This window comes from Rhinopithecus roxellana, chromosome 12 (assembly GCF_007565055.1).
Source record: "Rhinopithecus roxellana isolate Shanxi Qingling chromosome 12, ASM756505v1, whole genome shotgun sequence".
Taxonomy (NCBI): Eukaryota; Metazoa; Chordata; class Mammalia; order Primates; family Cercopithecidae; genus Rhinopithecus; species Rhinopithecus roxellana.
In genome coordinates, this window is record NC_044560.1 from 62,404,530 (window position 1) to 62,421,014 (window position 16,485).

The 16,485-nt window shown below is 36.6% G+C and overlaps 1 pseudogene; it reads left to right on the plus strand.

Annotated features, from left to right (window-relative positions):
• The first annotated feature begins 15,875 nt into the window (after window positions 1–15,875).
• Window positions 15,876–16,273, plus strand: LOC104656875 (annotated as a pseudogene).
• The last annotated feature ends 212 nt before the right edge of the window (window positions 16,274–16,485 follow it).

The following is a 16,485-nucleotide window of genomic DNA, read 5'->3' on the forward strand; positions in this document are numbered from 1 at the left end:
CTAGAATTATGAGTGAATAAATGTTTGTTCTTTTAAGTGGTCAAGTTTGTACTCCTCTTTTTGTAGCAGCCCTACAGAATGAATACAATGGTATTTTATTGAATGCATCACCTGAAATCTTTTACGTCGATGTGAAATAGTAAATTAAACCACAATAAGTAATTCTATTTTGAATTCCTCAGTTATTGTCATTTACAATGTAAAAGCTTACCTGAATTGCCAAAGCAATCCTAAGCCAGAAGAACAAACCCGGAAGCATGTATCACCTGACTTCAAACTATACTATAAGGCTACGATAGTGAAAATAACATGGTATTAAAACACAAAAAGACAAATAGACCAATGGAACAGAATAGAGAACCCTGAAGTAAAGCTATACACCTACAGCCATCTGATCTTTGACAAGGTCAATAAAAATAAGCAATGGAAAAAGGACTCCCTATTCAATAAATGGTGTTGGGATAACTGACTAGCTATATTCAGAAGAATGAAACTGGGCCCCTACATGTCACCATATAAAAAATTAACTCAAGATAGATTAAAGACTTAAATATAAGACCTCAAACTGTAAGAATTCTAGAAGAAAATCTAGGTAACACCATTCTGGACATCAGGCTTGGGGAAGAATTTATGACTAAGCCATCAAAAGTAATTGCAACAAAAACAAAAATTGAAAAGTGAGACTCAATTAAACTAAAAACCATCTCCACAGCAAAAGAAACTATCGACAGAGTAAACAGACAACCTACAAAATGAGAGAAAATATTTGCAAACTACACATCCAACGAAGGTCTAACATCCAGAATCTCTAAGGAACCCAAACAGCAAAAAAAGCAAAAAATATCAAATAATTATATTAAAAATGGGTAAAGGACATGAGCAGACACTTCTCAAAAGAATACTCACAAGCAGCCAACAAATATATGAAAGAATGCTCCACATCACTAATAGTATTATGCTGTTCTCACACTGTTATAAAGAAATACCTGAGACTGGGCAATTTACAAGAAAATAAGTTTAATTGGCTTATGGTTCTGCAGACTGTATAGGAAGCATAATGCCAACATCTGCTTCTGGAGATTCCTCAGAAAGCTTCCAAACTTGGTGGAAAGCAAAGAGGAAGCAGGCAGATAGCATGGTGGAAGCAGGAGCAAAAGAGAAAGAGGGAGAGAGAGAAAGAGAGTGGAAGGGGAGGTGCCATACACTTTTAAGTGAGCAGGTCTCATGTGAACTCAGAGACAGAGCTCACCACCAAGGAGGTGGCCCAAGACAGTCATGAGGTTTTCGCCCCAATGATCCAAACACCTTCCACCAGGCCCCACTTCCAGCACTGGGATTTACTACTCAACCCAAGATTTGGGTGGTGACAAATATCAAAACTGTATCACTAATCATCAGAGAAATGCAAGCTAAAACCATAAGATACCATTTCATACCAGTCAGAATGGCTATTTTTGAAAAATCAGAAAAATAACAGATGCTGGCGAGGTTGCAAAGAAAAGGGAGTGTTTAGACACTGGTGGTGGGAAAGTAAATTAGCCGCTGTGGGAGGCAGCTAGGAAATTTCTCAAAGAACTTTAAACAGAGGTACCATTCAACCCAGAAATCCCATTTTGGATATATATTCAAAAGAAAATATATTATTCTACCAAAAAGACACATGCAATCTCATGTTTATCACAAAACTATTCACAATAGCAAAGACATAGAATCAACCTAGGTGCTCCCTCAATGGTGGGTTAAATAAAGAAAATGGGGTTCATATACACCAGGGCATATGATGCAGCCATAAAAAGAATGAAATAATGACCTTTGCAACAACATGGATGCAGCTGGAGGCCATTATCCTAAGCAAATTAATGCAGAAACAGAAAACCAAATATTGCAATATTGCAGGGTCACACATAACTATGAGCTAACTATCAGGTACTCAGGGACCTAACGATGGCAAGAATAAAACCTGGGGACTACTAGAGGTATGAAAACCTGGGGACTACTAGAGGTATGAGGAAAGGAGGGAGACAAGGGATGAAAAATTGTTGGGTACCATGCTCAGTACCTGGGTAATGGAATAATTCATATGTCAAATGTCAGCATGTACCACCTGAATCTAAAATGAAAGTTGGAAACAAATTCAGAATATAAAAAACCATCTTATTTGCTAAAATATTAAAATATATCTTATTTCTAGAAATGGTTGTTGTTCTAATATATTTTGGCCAAAATAATCTCCTCACCTATCTACAATTAAATGTTTAATTAACATTTTATTTAATTTTGATACTAATCAAGTCATTATTGATTCTTCTGAAGTATCTGTAAAATATGTTCCAAAATATTTCATAAAAGTAAATATGTAAACATAAGAAAAAATTACGAAAGCTTTGTTGTTCCTCAATTACAATACAGAAAATCATTCGTAGCAATGTCAAACACTATTTGGTAGAGATGGTGAAAGAAAGACCGCTTTTTCTTCGTTTCTTCTTTTTTTTTTCTTTTTTTATTTTACTTTATGTTCTAGGGTATATGTGCACAACGTGCAGGTTTGTTACATGTGTATATATGTGCCATATTGGTGTGCTGCACCCATTAACTTGTCATTTACATTAGGTATATCTCCTAATGCTATCCCTCCCCACCATGCCCACCCCACAACAGGCCCCAGTGTGTGATGTTCCCCTTCCTGTGTCCAGGTGATCTCATTGTTCAATTCCCACCTATGAATGAGAACATGCGGTGTTTGGTTTTCTGGTCTTGCGATAGTTTGCTGAGAACGATGGTTTCCAGCTGCATCCATGTCCCTACAAAGGACACAAACTCATCCTTTTTATGGCTGCATAGTATTCCATGGTGTATATGTGCCATATTTTCTTAATCCAGTCTGTCATTGATGGACATTTGGGTTGATTCCAAGTCTTTGCTATTGTGAATAGTGCCACAATAAACATACATGTGCATGTGTCTTTATAGTAGCATGATTTATAAACCTTTGAATATATACCCAGTAATGGGATGACTGGGTCAAATGGTATTTCTAGTTCTAGATCTTTGAGGAATCGCCACACTGTCTTCCACGATGGTTGAACTAGTTTACAGTCCCACCAACAGTGCAAAAGTGTTCCTATTTCTCCACATCCTCTCCAGCACCTGTTGTTTCCTGACTTTTTAATGATTGCCATTCTAACTGGTATGAGATGGTATCTCATTGTGGTTTTGATTTGCATTTCTCTGATGGCCAGTGATGATGAGCATTTTTTCATGTGTCTGTTGGCTTCAAAAATGTCTTCTTTTGAGAAGTGTCTGTTCATATCCTTTGCCCACTTTTTGATGGGGTTGTTTTTTTCTTGTAAATTTGTTTGAGTTCTTTGTAGGTTCTGGATATTAGCCCTTTGTCAGATGAGTAGGTTGCAAAAATTTTCTCCCATTCTGTAGGTTGCCTGTTCACTCTGATGGTAGTTTCTTTTGCTGTGCAGAAGTTCTTTAGTTTAATTAGATCCCATTTGTCAATTTTGGCTTTTGTTGCCATTGCTTTTGGTGTTTTAGACATGAAGTCCTTGCCCATGCCTATGTCCTGAATGGCATTGCCTAGGTTTTCTTCTAGGGTTTTTATGGTTTTAGGTCTAACATTTAAGTCTCTAATCCATCTTGAATTAATTTTCAAGGAGTAAGGAAGGGATCCAGTTTCAGCTTTCTACTTATGGCTAGCCAGTTTTCCCAGCACCATTTATTAAATAGGGAATCCTTTCTCCATTTCTTGTTTTTCTCAGGTTTGTCAAAGATCAGATGGTTTTAGATGTGTGGTATTATTTCTGAGGACTCTGCTCTGTTCCATTGGTCGATATATCTCTTTTGGTACCAGTACCATGCTGTTTTGGTTACTGCAGCCTTGTAGTATAGTTTGAAGTCAGGTAGCATGATGCCTCCAGCTTTGTTCTTTTGACTTAGGATTATCTTGGCAATGTGGGCTCTTTTTTGGTTTCATATGAACTTTAAAGTAGTTTTCTTTTCCAATTCTGTGAAGAAAGTCATTGGTAGCTTAATGGGGATAAATTACCTTGGGCAGTATGGCCATTTTCATGATATTGATTCTTCCTCTCCATGAGCATGGAATGTTCTTCCATTTGTTTGTGCCCTCTTTTATTTCATTGAGCAGTGGTTTGTAGTTCTCCTTGAAGAGTTCCTTCACAAACCTTGTAAGTTGGATTCCTAGGTATTTTATTCTATTTGAAGCAATTGTGAATGGGAGTTCATTCATGATTTGGCTCTCTGTTTGTCTGTTATTGGTGTATAAGAATGCCTGTGATTTTTGCACATTGATTTTGTATCCTGAGACTTTGCTGAAGTTGCTTATCAGCTTGCAGAGATTTTGGGCTGAGATGATGGGGTTTTCTAAATAGACAATCATGTCATCTGCAAACAGGGACAATTTTACTTCTTGTTTTCCTAATTGAATACCCTTTTTTTCTTTCTCTTGCCTGATTGCCCTGGCCAGAACTTCCAACACTATGTTGAATAGGAGTGGTGAGAGAGGGCATCCCTGTCTTGTGCCAGTTTTTAAGGGGAATCCTTCCAGTTTTTTCCCATTCAGTATGATATTGGCTGTGGGTTTGTCATAAATAGCTCTTATTATTTTGAGATACATTCCATCAATACCGAATTTATTGAGAGTTTTTAGCATGAAGGGCTGTTGAACTTTTTCAAAGGCCTTTTCTGCATCTATTGAGATAATTATGTGTTGTTTGTCTTTGGTTCTGTTTATATTCTGGATTACATTTATTGATTTGTGTATGTTGAACCAGCCTTGCATCCCAGGGATGAAGCCCAATTGATCATAGTGGATAAGATTTTTGATGTGCTGCTGGATCCGGTTTGCCAGTATTTTATGGAGGATTTTTGCATCGAGGTTCATCAGGGATATTGGTCTAAAATTCTCTTTTTTTGTTGTGTCTCTGCCAGGCTTTGGTATCAGGATGATGCTGGCCTCACAAATTCGTTTCTTCTTTTAATCAGTGTATTTAATTTTGTTTTTCCTATTCTTATGTGCATATATATATATATATACACACACACACACACACACACATACACACACACATTGCTGGGCCCACTATATATAAAATGGTAATTTGTATCAACCATTACTGGCAGTTCATATTTTCATCCAGATTTATAGATAAGGAGATATATAGACAGATTTTTTTAGTTCAAAGTTTAAAAATTGTTTAATCATATCTTTTCTGAAACCATGTATACAATGAAGTATAAGTTCAAGTAAATCATGCTGTGGAAGTAGTTTATTTTATACTGGATTCAGCCTAGAAAGCTGTTGATATCATTCAATATCAAAACATTTCTAAAATGCTCCATCACTAAAAGCTCTTGAATAGTAAAATATTATTAAAAATCAGCTTCAAGTATGAAAAGAAAATACCTTTGAAAGGCCATCAACATGAAAGGAAATTCTCCCATATATTAACATTGAAATGGAAATGTATTTTCAGTAAAGAGAAGTTATCAGAAATTCTCCCTTGATATATATTTCACCACACTTCCCTTTGGCCATTCTGCCCACACTGTGACCATCAGCACAGTCATGAGAAGTTTGCTTTACAGAATATACTAAATTGGAGCATTCAGTCTTTCAATTCAGTATTACACATATTAGTAACAACTTCAGAATAATTATGGCTTTTATCAAACTATCCTCAAACATTTCACTATTATAACTTTGGAGGTATTGAAAACTATGTTGTAAAGTGCTGTAAAGTGCTGGATAGATACTTTTGTTTTGTACACTTAATGCATCTTAGCATAACAAAATGGGCAAAACTCTCCTCCAGGATTAATATAATTATCTCTCTTTTTTCTGATTTTAAAGTTAGGTTTCCTGACTATTTCTGCCTTTCATACACACACACACACACCACACACACACACACAGAGCACAGAGAATTGGAGTTGTATGGACAAAGGTTCAATAGTTTTTTTTAGAGAGGGAGGGTTGAGACAGGGTCCCTTTTTGTTGTCCAGGCTGGAGTGCAGTGGTACAGTCACAGCTCACTACAGCCTCAAGTTCTTGAATTTAAGCTATCCTCCAGTAACTGGGACTACAGGCACACACCACAACACCCAACTACTTAATTTTTTTTTTTTTTTTTTTTTGTAGAGACAGCGTTCTCACTATGTTGCCCAAGCTAGTCACCAGTCCTGGGCTCAAGATACCCTCCCAGCTCAGCCTTCCAATGAAGGCTTACCTCTCTCACTTATTAACGTGTCTCTATTACGAATTAACCAAGCAAGGTTTGACAACTTATTTAATATTTCTGTGTCTTAGTCCCCTCATTTGTGAAATGATATAATAAGTCAACATTACAGGGATATTGCTAGAACTAAATAAACAAAAGGTAAACCATTTATCATAATGTCTGAAAAAAATTAGTAAGTATTTAATAAATGGTAGAAAGAGGAAATTTGGGGATTTCTGCTGGGGCTTCTGTGTAGCCATTATTCGTAACCCACAATTCACACATAACCAATTGCTTTCTATAAACATTTGTCCTCAAGATGATGTTACATAGAGGCAGCTTTTCAGCCTTTAAACTTGTAAATCCATAACAGAGATCATAGCCCTGAAATTCAGGGTTTCCATCTTAAGAGCCAGACTTCTTGGTGGCAGAAAAAGTTATTTGTTTTCACCAAAGGGCTGAGAAGCAGGAGTAGTTTGAACAGAAGTACCTAGACAGGAGATAGAAAACTATTTCTATCCTGGTGGAAGTGATCGGAAAACAGAGGAAGAGCTAAAACATGGCTGTTTCTGTAGTTGCTGCTCTCATCTTTCTTTTAGAATGAGTCTCACAGGTGATGGAAACTTCCTTTAAGTTGAGGAAAATCTCAAAATAAAAGTTACTGTTGCCCTACTTTCTGGGGTGTAGGCCTCATAGAGGGGTTTAGTGTCTGGAACACTGTTGGAATAGCGGGTATTAATGAAGGCAAGAAAATGGTCTAGATGAGAGGTTGGCAAACTTTTTATTAAGTGCCAAATAGTAAATTCTGCAGGCTTTGTAGGTCATATAATTTCTGTCACAACTAACTTTTCTCAACCATGCCCTCGTAGTAAGCAAACAACCATGGGCAATAAATAACTCAATAAATGAAACTTTCTTTACAGATACTGAAATTTGAATTTTGTATCATTTTCACATCAGGAAATACTATTCTCCTGATAATTTTCAACAATTTAAAAGTGTGAAAATCATTCTTAGGTCACAGAACATACAACAACATTACATTTGTCAAATTTGGCACACAACCTGTAGTTTGCTGTGCCCTGGTTTAGACACAAAGAGGATCTAACACTGTCCCTTGACGTCTCTAAGAGAAGCATAGGAGAACTTCAAAGTTTTCTCTTTCCTTGTGAAGGGGAGAATGTAAATGAGAATAAGAAAAGACATTTAGTTGGGAAATATCTAGTACATGTGGACTGAAGAAAATAGGCTGAGGTGGGGCCACACTTGTCAGCAACATAAGCAGTGTTGAGAGGCCAATGTTCTAATTAAGGAAAGTCAAATTTGGTCTCATACCAAGGCTAAAAGGATCTGAAGATGACCTTAGAACAGACTTAAGTCTCTTTACTACCCTTGTTCCCTGAGGCCACATGTTACCTAAGCATTTCAGGAAACTAGATCACAATCAAGGGGAAAGATTTGGGAGTTTGGGTACCATTAGGTGGGATAGGATTAGATTGAGAAGCCAGAAGGAAGCGCAACCACTGCCAGGGAGCGTCACAGAGCCTGAGTCAGTACCCAGGTTTTCTATTCTTTTTCATCTAGTGAGAACGACCACTCTCTGAAGACTGACTTGCTACCCATTGACCTCCCAATGTGTAATGCAGTCCTACCTAGAGTGCATCCCTACCTACAGCTTTCATTGAGCTGCTTGATTCAATCCTTCCCATATGGGCAATTCATCTACCAATTGAATTCCACCAGTGAAGGCAGAAAGTTGGGTACATGGCTGGAAAGAAATTTGTATTTGTTTGCACAATGAAACTAGATAGAGAGTTTCAATTCTCCTACTAAGTCACAACAGGGATGGGGCATGCTTTTCTATTATAATATCTAGTTAACCATCCACTAGAGACCTCAATGGAGTCATCAAGCTTTCCAATATGTCTTTTGCCAAAAAAATTTAGCTAAGATTGAGGTTAAGAAGTCATCACACACACACACACACACACACACACACACACACACAAATCTAAAACCTTCACTGCTGTTCTCACCTGTTTTTCTAGGTCACCATTCCATCTGTTTCTATGATGACTTGAGATTCATCCAAGATTCCTAAATATCATTCATCTTGTACATTTAACTTGGCCACCTAATCCTATTAATCTTCTCATGTAATATCCCCCAATTCCATTTCTCTCATTTCAACCCATCTCACGGCAATATGTTAAGCCTTTACTTTTCTTTTTTGGAATCAGTTTTTAATTGGTCTATTTGACTTCAATTTTATCAACCCTAACTCTTGTTCCCCCAATTATATTCTAAATATTGTTGGCAGGGATATTTCTGAAATATATGTCTGATCGTATTAGATGTCTACTAAAAATCTTTAACAATTCCTCACAGCCTCATAGCCTATAGATAATGTGATAATTTCTTGGCAATGATATTCAAGATTCCTATTCTACTACATTCTCTAAGTTATTTTGCCACAATGCTTGGTATAGCCATTCTGTAATTCATACATCTGTACATATATAGTTTGCCAATAATGTATTTGTCCTCCTTATGATTCCTTTTCCCAAAATGTATTGTGAACAACACAAATATCCTGTTACCGTATTAATAATTTCTTAGATAAACATTTCCAAGGTCAAAGAATGTAAAGAACAATAAATAAAATTTAAATGTATGTCATTACTTCAAAATTTCTCAGGACTTAAAATTTACAACATATTATTAGTCTCTAAGAGAAATGCAATGATATTTAACATAGAGACATTTTTTTTTTTTATCACAGGACCTATAAAGAACATGTATTGACCATATCCTACTCCATTCATTTTATGTATCTTTTCTTATTCCAAATCCCCAAAACCCCTTTTCTTTATTTCTCAAAATATTGTGATAAAATGTTTCCACCTCCTGTACTCATATCATGCACTGTTGACTTGGCCATCTGCATACAGAAAAATTTATCTGTCAGAGTATAGCAAAATTGGCTTGGGTTAATCTCAAGATACTCTTTCTGGTTCATTAAGGTTTGCTTATACTGTCACTTTTCACAGGACATCATGAATGTAACTTTACTAGAATCAAAGTGGTTCAAAATTCTGATTTTAATATTTCTCATTTACTAGTTTCTGGGGCATTAAATTCTTCCAGAGGAAAAAGTAATCACACATGATTTGAAATTAAATGCTCACTAAAATAATTTTTTTTTAAAAATTCTTTTTTATTTTCTGAAGAAATCCAAGGTCAGGTGCAGTGGCTCAGGATCACCTGAGGCCAGGAGTTTGAGAACATCCTGAGCAACACAGGGAGAACTCTCCTCTACAAAAAATACAAAAATTCACCAGGCATGATGGTGCATGCCTGTAGACCCAGTTACTCAGGAGGCTGAAGTGGCAGGGTCGCAGGAACCCAGGGAGGTCAAGGTGACAGTGAGCCCTGATTGCACCCCTACCACCACTACACTCTAGCCTGGGTGACATGGGTGACAGAATGAAATCCTGTTTCAAAAAAAAAAAAAAAAAAAAAAAAAAAAACCACCACCACCACCACCACCAGCAAAGAAATTCAGGTTATAAAGACAAATGTCTAGTTATGGAGAAGTACAGTTTTGTTGGTGTTACTTCAAATGATGTTACAGAAGATTTAAGTAAGTCAGGAGGATTGTTAGCTGAATAGAAATACTTGAATAATTTTTGTACTTCAATCATTGTTTTAATTTTGAATGGGTATGGGTTTGGTTTAGAAATATTGAGTGCTCATGGGAAAATACGAAGCAGATTTTGCTAAATATTGAATACAAATAATTCACTTTGAGAGATCAGGTGGGTCATCAGATTACAATTATTTTCCCCATAGCCATGTGGCTTACTTATTTTAGTTTGTAACCATCCGTAATTTTACATGCCTTGGGCAAAGCTTTATTGAATTGACTAGAATAACTTAAGGATTTTTCATTTGGTTTGCTGCATTGTTAATATTAGCTTGTCAATGACTTGAGATTACCTTTTTTTCTCTTTAAAAATGTTTAGCAGGAAAATAAAATGAATGGTTGTTTATTTAGGAATATCTCATGCTTTTTTAGCAGTTTTATTTTTCAAGATACGTACTATGTTGCCAAGCTACAGCTCTAGACAAATGAGAAAATGATTTTCCTGACTTTCGTTCATTTAAATACTCAATCATGACATTGTGTTAATGTTATTTTCAAATAGAGTGTCCTTGCTTTTCACATGAAAAATGAGGGGAAGGGAATGATGTGATTGTTCAAAACTTTGAATCGATGCATATTCATTAGAATGGATGATATGGAACTCAAATGCGCTGACTACATTTATTTAAATATTCTCATATGATTTCTATGAGTCATTAAAGTAAATGCAGAAATATACCATCATGCCAGGACTGCTTTTGCATATATACCCATATCAGAGTCTTATGTTACCTATAACCTGTAGCAATTGTTAAGTCAGAATTTAAGTCAAAGCTTTGAAAAACGCAAGATATTGTGACATGGAAATTTTAAATATGTCTATGAGCTTGAGTTTCCTTGATATATATGTACATTTCCCAAAAAGTAATTCATTGATGTATAATTGCTTTCAGAATAGTTCATCATATATTAATATTGACACAGAAAACAATGATTATAAATTGCAGAGACAGCAAAGTACAGAACTTTAAATCAAGAACAAAAAAAAATCTTAAATCCTATTTTTTAACAGCAATACCAATTCACAATTAATGGGGAGAAATTCAGTCTCATTTGATCTAGACTATTTATATTTGGGCAGTTTAAAATCTACCTACTTGCAGGGACTACTCAGTACAAGTTATTCTACTAACAGACAGAAGCTACATGAAAAATACCTGAATTGCCAAAAGTAAACTGAATTGGTAGCACAATATATTTTTGCTTCAAGTATCTTAGTAGAATTATATATGTATTCCCCATCTTGAAGCTACAATAACACATTAGACATGGGAGGAAACTGGTTTTACTTAACCGGCTTCTCTGTTCTTAGAAATGTTCGCTGATTATAACCAATGCTCACTCTTTTAAAAAGAAAGTGAAAAATTATTGATAACATAATATTCTAATGTTGAGCATAAGTGTGTTCTAGACCCTATAAATATATCATGTATTCAGAGCTTTGTAAGTTTGAACATCTATGCATTAAACTATCATATTTATGAATCAAGTCCTTAAGGCTCATTGATTCATCTTCGGCTAACCTAAAATAAAAAAAATGAGAAGACCCAAAGTCTTATTCAGAGGTAAATGGGAAGTATTACAGATGCAATGAAAACAAAGAGAATGTTTTTGTTTGTTTTGTTCTGTTTGTAAATAAAACTGAGTGTAGGACTTCAGAGGTCAGTCTTTAACTTTGGCCCTTGTAGTGATTTTAGGAGGTACATGTGAATGAGAAAAATCAGAGGCCTCCTGCTTGCTTACAAGTTTTAAACTCTAAGTACAGAGGTTTTTGTGTTATATCTAACCTTCAAGATGTTGGGAGATCCATGTTTCATACTAAAATGACAGGTTTTCCTTTACAATGAGGCATTTTGCCTAACTTTCTAAGTAAGACAGGACACTTTTAATGACAGTATCTCAAATGTCTTTAAACCTTTGTATCTCAAAGTAGTTTCTGAAGACACAGTTTCTTTTATTACAGGTTGTATCCCTAATACAAACGTCTGAAATCTGAATTGCCTCAAAATCCAAAATTTTTTGGGTGCCCACGTGATGCCACAAGTGGACAATGAAAATGATATTGTTGACACTGCAGGGAAAATGCCTATAGACCACATGGTGAAAATGTGTGGTGGGCTTAGGGAAGGACTACAACAGCGTGCATTCCTAACAGAACAGGAAATCAGTGGCCAGGCGCGGTGGCTCAAGCCTGTAATCCCAGCACTTTGGGAGGCCGAGACGGGCGGATCACGAGGTCAGGAGATCGAGACCATCCTGGCTAACATGGTGAAACCCCAGTCTCTACTAAAAAATACAAAAAACTAGCCGGGCGAGGTGGCAGGCCCCTGTAGTCCCAGCTACTCGGGAGGCTGAGGCAGGAGAATGGCATAAACCCGGGAGGCAGAGGTTGCAGTGAGTGAGCTGATATCTGGCCACTGCACTCCAGCCTGGGCGACAGAGCAAGACTCCATCTCAAAAAAAAAAAAAAAAAAAAAAAAAGAACAGGAAATCATATCAGTTTATGAAATCAAAGAATGACTTCTAAGACTGAAAACCATTGTTAATGAGGCAGATGACTCTGGAGGAAACATTTTAAAAAGCTATTCAGCAGAACATCTCCTCATCCCTAAAGGAACCACTTCCTGGTCTCTTAACTGCTTCTGATATTTTTTCTCACCTAAAAAAAAAATTAGAATACAGTGTAGAGAAACCTTTTAATCAAAACACAGTACCATCAGTGGAAATAAAAGCCTGCTGTTGTTTCTTGCTGCTTTGTTTAAGAGCTGATACAGGTATTCTGGAGATGCTACTGTGATGCTTTAGTTACCCTGAACACATTATGTTTTCCTGTATTAATGGTATGTTTATATAAATATATACATATATATATATATATATATATATTTTTTTTTTTTTTTTTTTTTTTTTTTTTGAGACGGTGCAGTGGTGCGATCTCAGCTTGCTGCAACCTCTGCCTCCAGGGTTGAAGTGATTCTCCTGTCTCAATCTTCCGAGTAGCTGGGACTCTAGACGTCCACCACCAAGCCCAGCTAATTTTTGTATCTTTAGTAGAGACGGGGTTTCACCATGTTGTCTAGGATGGTATGTTGTATTTTTTACTGCTAAGTACTTACATGTGAATAAGTTTAAGAAAATAATTACTTCTTGGTAGGATTTAAACTCAGAGTCAAGAATAATGGTGATGCCAAACAACTACAGATTGTCCACATGGGCGGCTGAGATAGTGATGCCTTTGCTTTCTGATGGTTCAGTGCACACATACTTTATTTAATGCAAAAAAAATAAATAAATTTTAGAAATTGTGTAGAATTTCCTTCAGTCAATGTATATAAGGTATGCATGAAACATAAATGAAGTTCGTGTTTAGACTTGAGTCTCAACCCTGAGACCTCTCATTATGAATATGCAAATATTCTGAAATCTGAAAATTACCGAAATCTAAAACAGTTCTGGCTCCAAGCATTTTGGATAAAGGATACTCAACCTGTATCTGTATACATATATATAAAGGTCTTCAGCACAGACAAGAGTTCTTGAGCCCATGCACAACATTGCTACTTCAGCTTGCTGGAGACTATCTCCAGGAAGGCTGAGTGGAAAAGGGAAGAGACCACTTGGAGTGGTGTTGGATCCATCGAGCACATTTCAAAAACAATAACCAGTTGGCTGTGTTTCGTATGATTTCCTCTTACAGAAGATCTTTGACTTGCTACTGACAGCCATTTTAGAGGGTATATTAGGAATTATTTGGACTTGCTCCTTTAGCCAACTAATCTGTAATTCTTATTTGATTTTATGAAAAATATATAATAAGATATTTCTAACAAATCAAGTATAAATAAACATCAGTGTCAGTGGCTACTCCACTACAACAAATCAATGAAAATATCAAAGAGTGAAACATTGAATATTCATTAAACATAATTTCATGTACATGAACAAGATAAAAATGTAAATACAAAGTTATTCTTGACTTTAAAACTTAGATGTTGATTAAATGTAATATTTTTCTCATGTCAGTCAACAAAAAGTGATATCACACTTTTTAAAACAGAGGAATCTTTCATAAAAATAATAATATACACTTATATATTAAACTCCTGATATAATATCTGAAAACCAAATTCTTTTTAAAAATTTAGTAAAAGAGGGCCAGATGCGGTGGCTCACTCCCCTAATCCCAGCACTTTGGGAGGCCAAGGTGAGTGGATCACAAGGTCAGGAGATTGAGATCATCTTGGCTAACACGGTGAAACCCTGTCTCCACTAAAAATGCAAAAAAAATAAATAAAATAAAATTAGCCGGGCATTGTGGCAGGTGTCTGTAGTCCCAGTTATTTGGGAGGCTGAGGCGGGAGAACGGCGTGAACCCAGGAGGCAGAGCTTGCAGTGACCCGATATCGCACCACTGCACTCCAGCCTGGGCGACAGAACGAGACTCTGTCTCAAAAAAAAAAAAAAAAAAAAAAAAAATTAGTAAAAGATTGACTTTAGAAAGTTTACATTTATCATGCTACATTTCAAGAGATAAAATATTTAAGATAAAGTAGTATTCTAATAGTCTTTAAGGTTTCTTTCTATAAACAGTATCAAATACACTGAGTATAAGACAAATAGAATATTTAAAAATTTATGGTAATACCTAGTAATTTCAGTTAGAACCAAATCAGAGTTATATAAAGATATACACATACATATGATAAACATTTATTGTATATCTTCATATAGCAGCCACTTATATATAACAAATAATACATAATACACATTCATATATACTATAAGTAGAAATAAACAATTGTACATGAGAACCAAGTATAGTGGACTATAGAGGAGACTGAATATCACAGGTATCTGTTAAGATAAGTGAGTCTCTACTAAAATAATACAAAAAATTAACCTGGCGTGGTGACAGGCACCTGTAGTCCCAGCTACTCGGGAGGCTGAGGCAGGAGAATGGCATGAACCCGGGAGGCGGAGCTTGCAGTGAGTCGAGACCGCGCCACTGCGCTCCAGCCTGGGCAGCCTGGGCAACAGAGTGAGACTCTGTCTCAAAAAAAAAAAAAAAAAAAAAAAAAAAAAAAAACCAAAAAAAGATAAGTGAACACATATGCACATTAATTCCTAATAAGAGGAATGTGAACATTTTACTTGTTATTGTTTTTTTTTCTTCCAGAATTGGTTTTATGTATTTTCAATTTAATAATGCAGAGTATTCCTTCTCTATATTTAAAATAAGATATTTAAACTCAAGTGGTATTCAGATCATCTATAGGATTAAACACACACACACACACACACAGCCTGTAGTATGTAGCTCCACATCATCCTTATAAATTGCAGTTTATCAATCTATTTAAAACTAACGGCCGGGCGCGGTGGCTCAAGCCTGTAATCCCAGCACTTTGGGAGGCCGAGGCGGGCGGATCACGAGGTCAGGAGATCGAGACCATCCTGGCTAACACGGTGAAACCCCGTCTCTACTAAAAAAATACAAAAAAACTAGCCGGGTGAGGTGGCGGGCGCCTGTAGTCCCAGCTACTCGGGAGGCTGAGGCAGGAGAATGGCGTAAACCCGGGAGGCGGAGTTTGCAGAAAGTTGGTAATAAAATTTTTTGTTGTTGTTGTTAAAACTTTTTTTCTCTTCAGAACTTAGTTCTGAAAAGCATGAATACCATAAATAAATAAATAAATAATACAGTTTTTGTTTTTGAACTTCCTTTTTTCACTGTAGTTCACTACAGTTTGGGCCACGTCAGTTTCAAAGCATCAGTTACAGCAATGGAGCAACTCTGGTTTAATGGGCTGTTATGCAGCTCTTTCTGGTGGGTTTTTTTCTTATCCGTTTTATAAATACACACTGATAGAAACTATTGGGTAGAGATTTAAAATAGTACTTTAACAATTACGGAGTCCAGGTCGAAAATGGAGGCAGCTGCTGTGTCCAGGGTTTCTTGGCTGCTGGGTTGGTCCCGCCCACAGCTGGGGTGGCCTATGTCGAGGGGCTCCCATGGCGAGGAGATCTCAGCTAGCATGTGGAAGGCCCTCACCTACTTCCTCGTGCTCCCGGAAGTAGCATGCAGCATGCTGAATGTGTTCCTGAAGTCACGCCACGGAGAGCACCAGAGACCCGAGTTGATACCCTACCCCATCTTCGCATCAGGACCAAGCCGTTTCCCTGGGGAGATGGTAACCCTACTCTATTCCATAACCCTCACGTGAATCCACTTCCAATTGGTTAGGAAGATGAAGAAAGAGAATCCAGACCACTACCCGGGCACCGGGGACCACAGCACTGGTTTGGACCATTGCTTTGCACATGAACCAGAAAAATTATAGGAGACCTTAAGCTCACCTTCTTTACTTGTATCAGATGATGACCGGTATCCTGATCTTCCATCCCTTTGCTTGTGGCAGGAGATGGCTTAAATAAATAAGTTAAACTCAAAAAAAAAAAAAAAAGTTACAATTGGAATGTCAAGTACCTGCTTTACTCATATATCCAAAGTATATTTTTCAAACATTTTATTGGCAT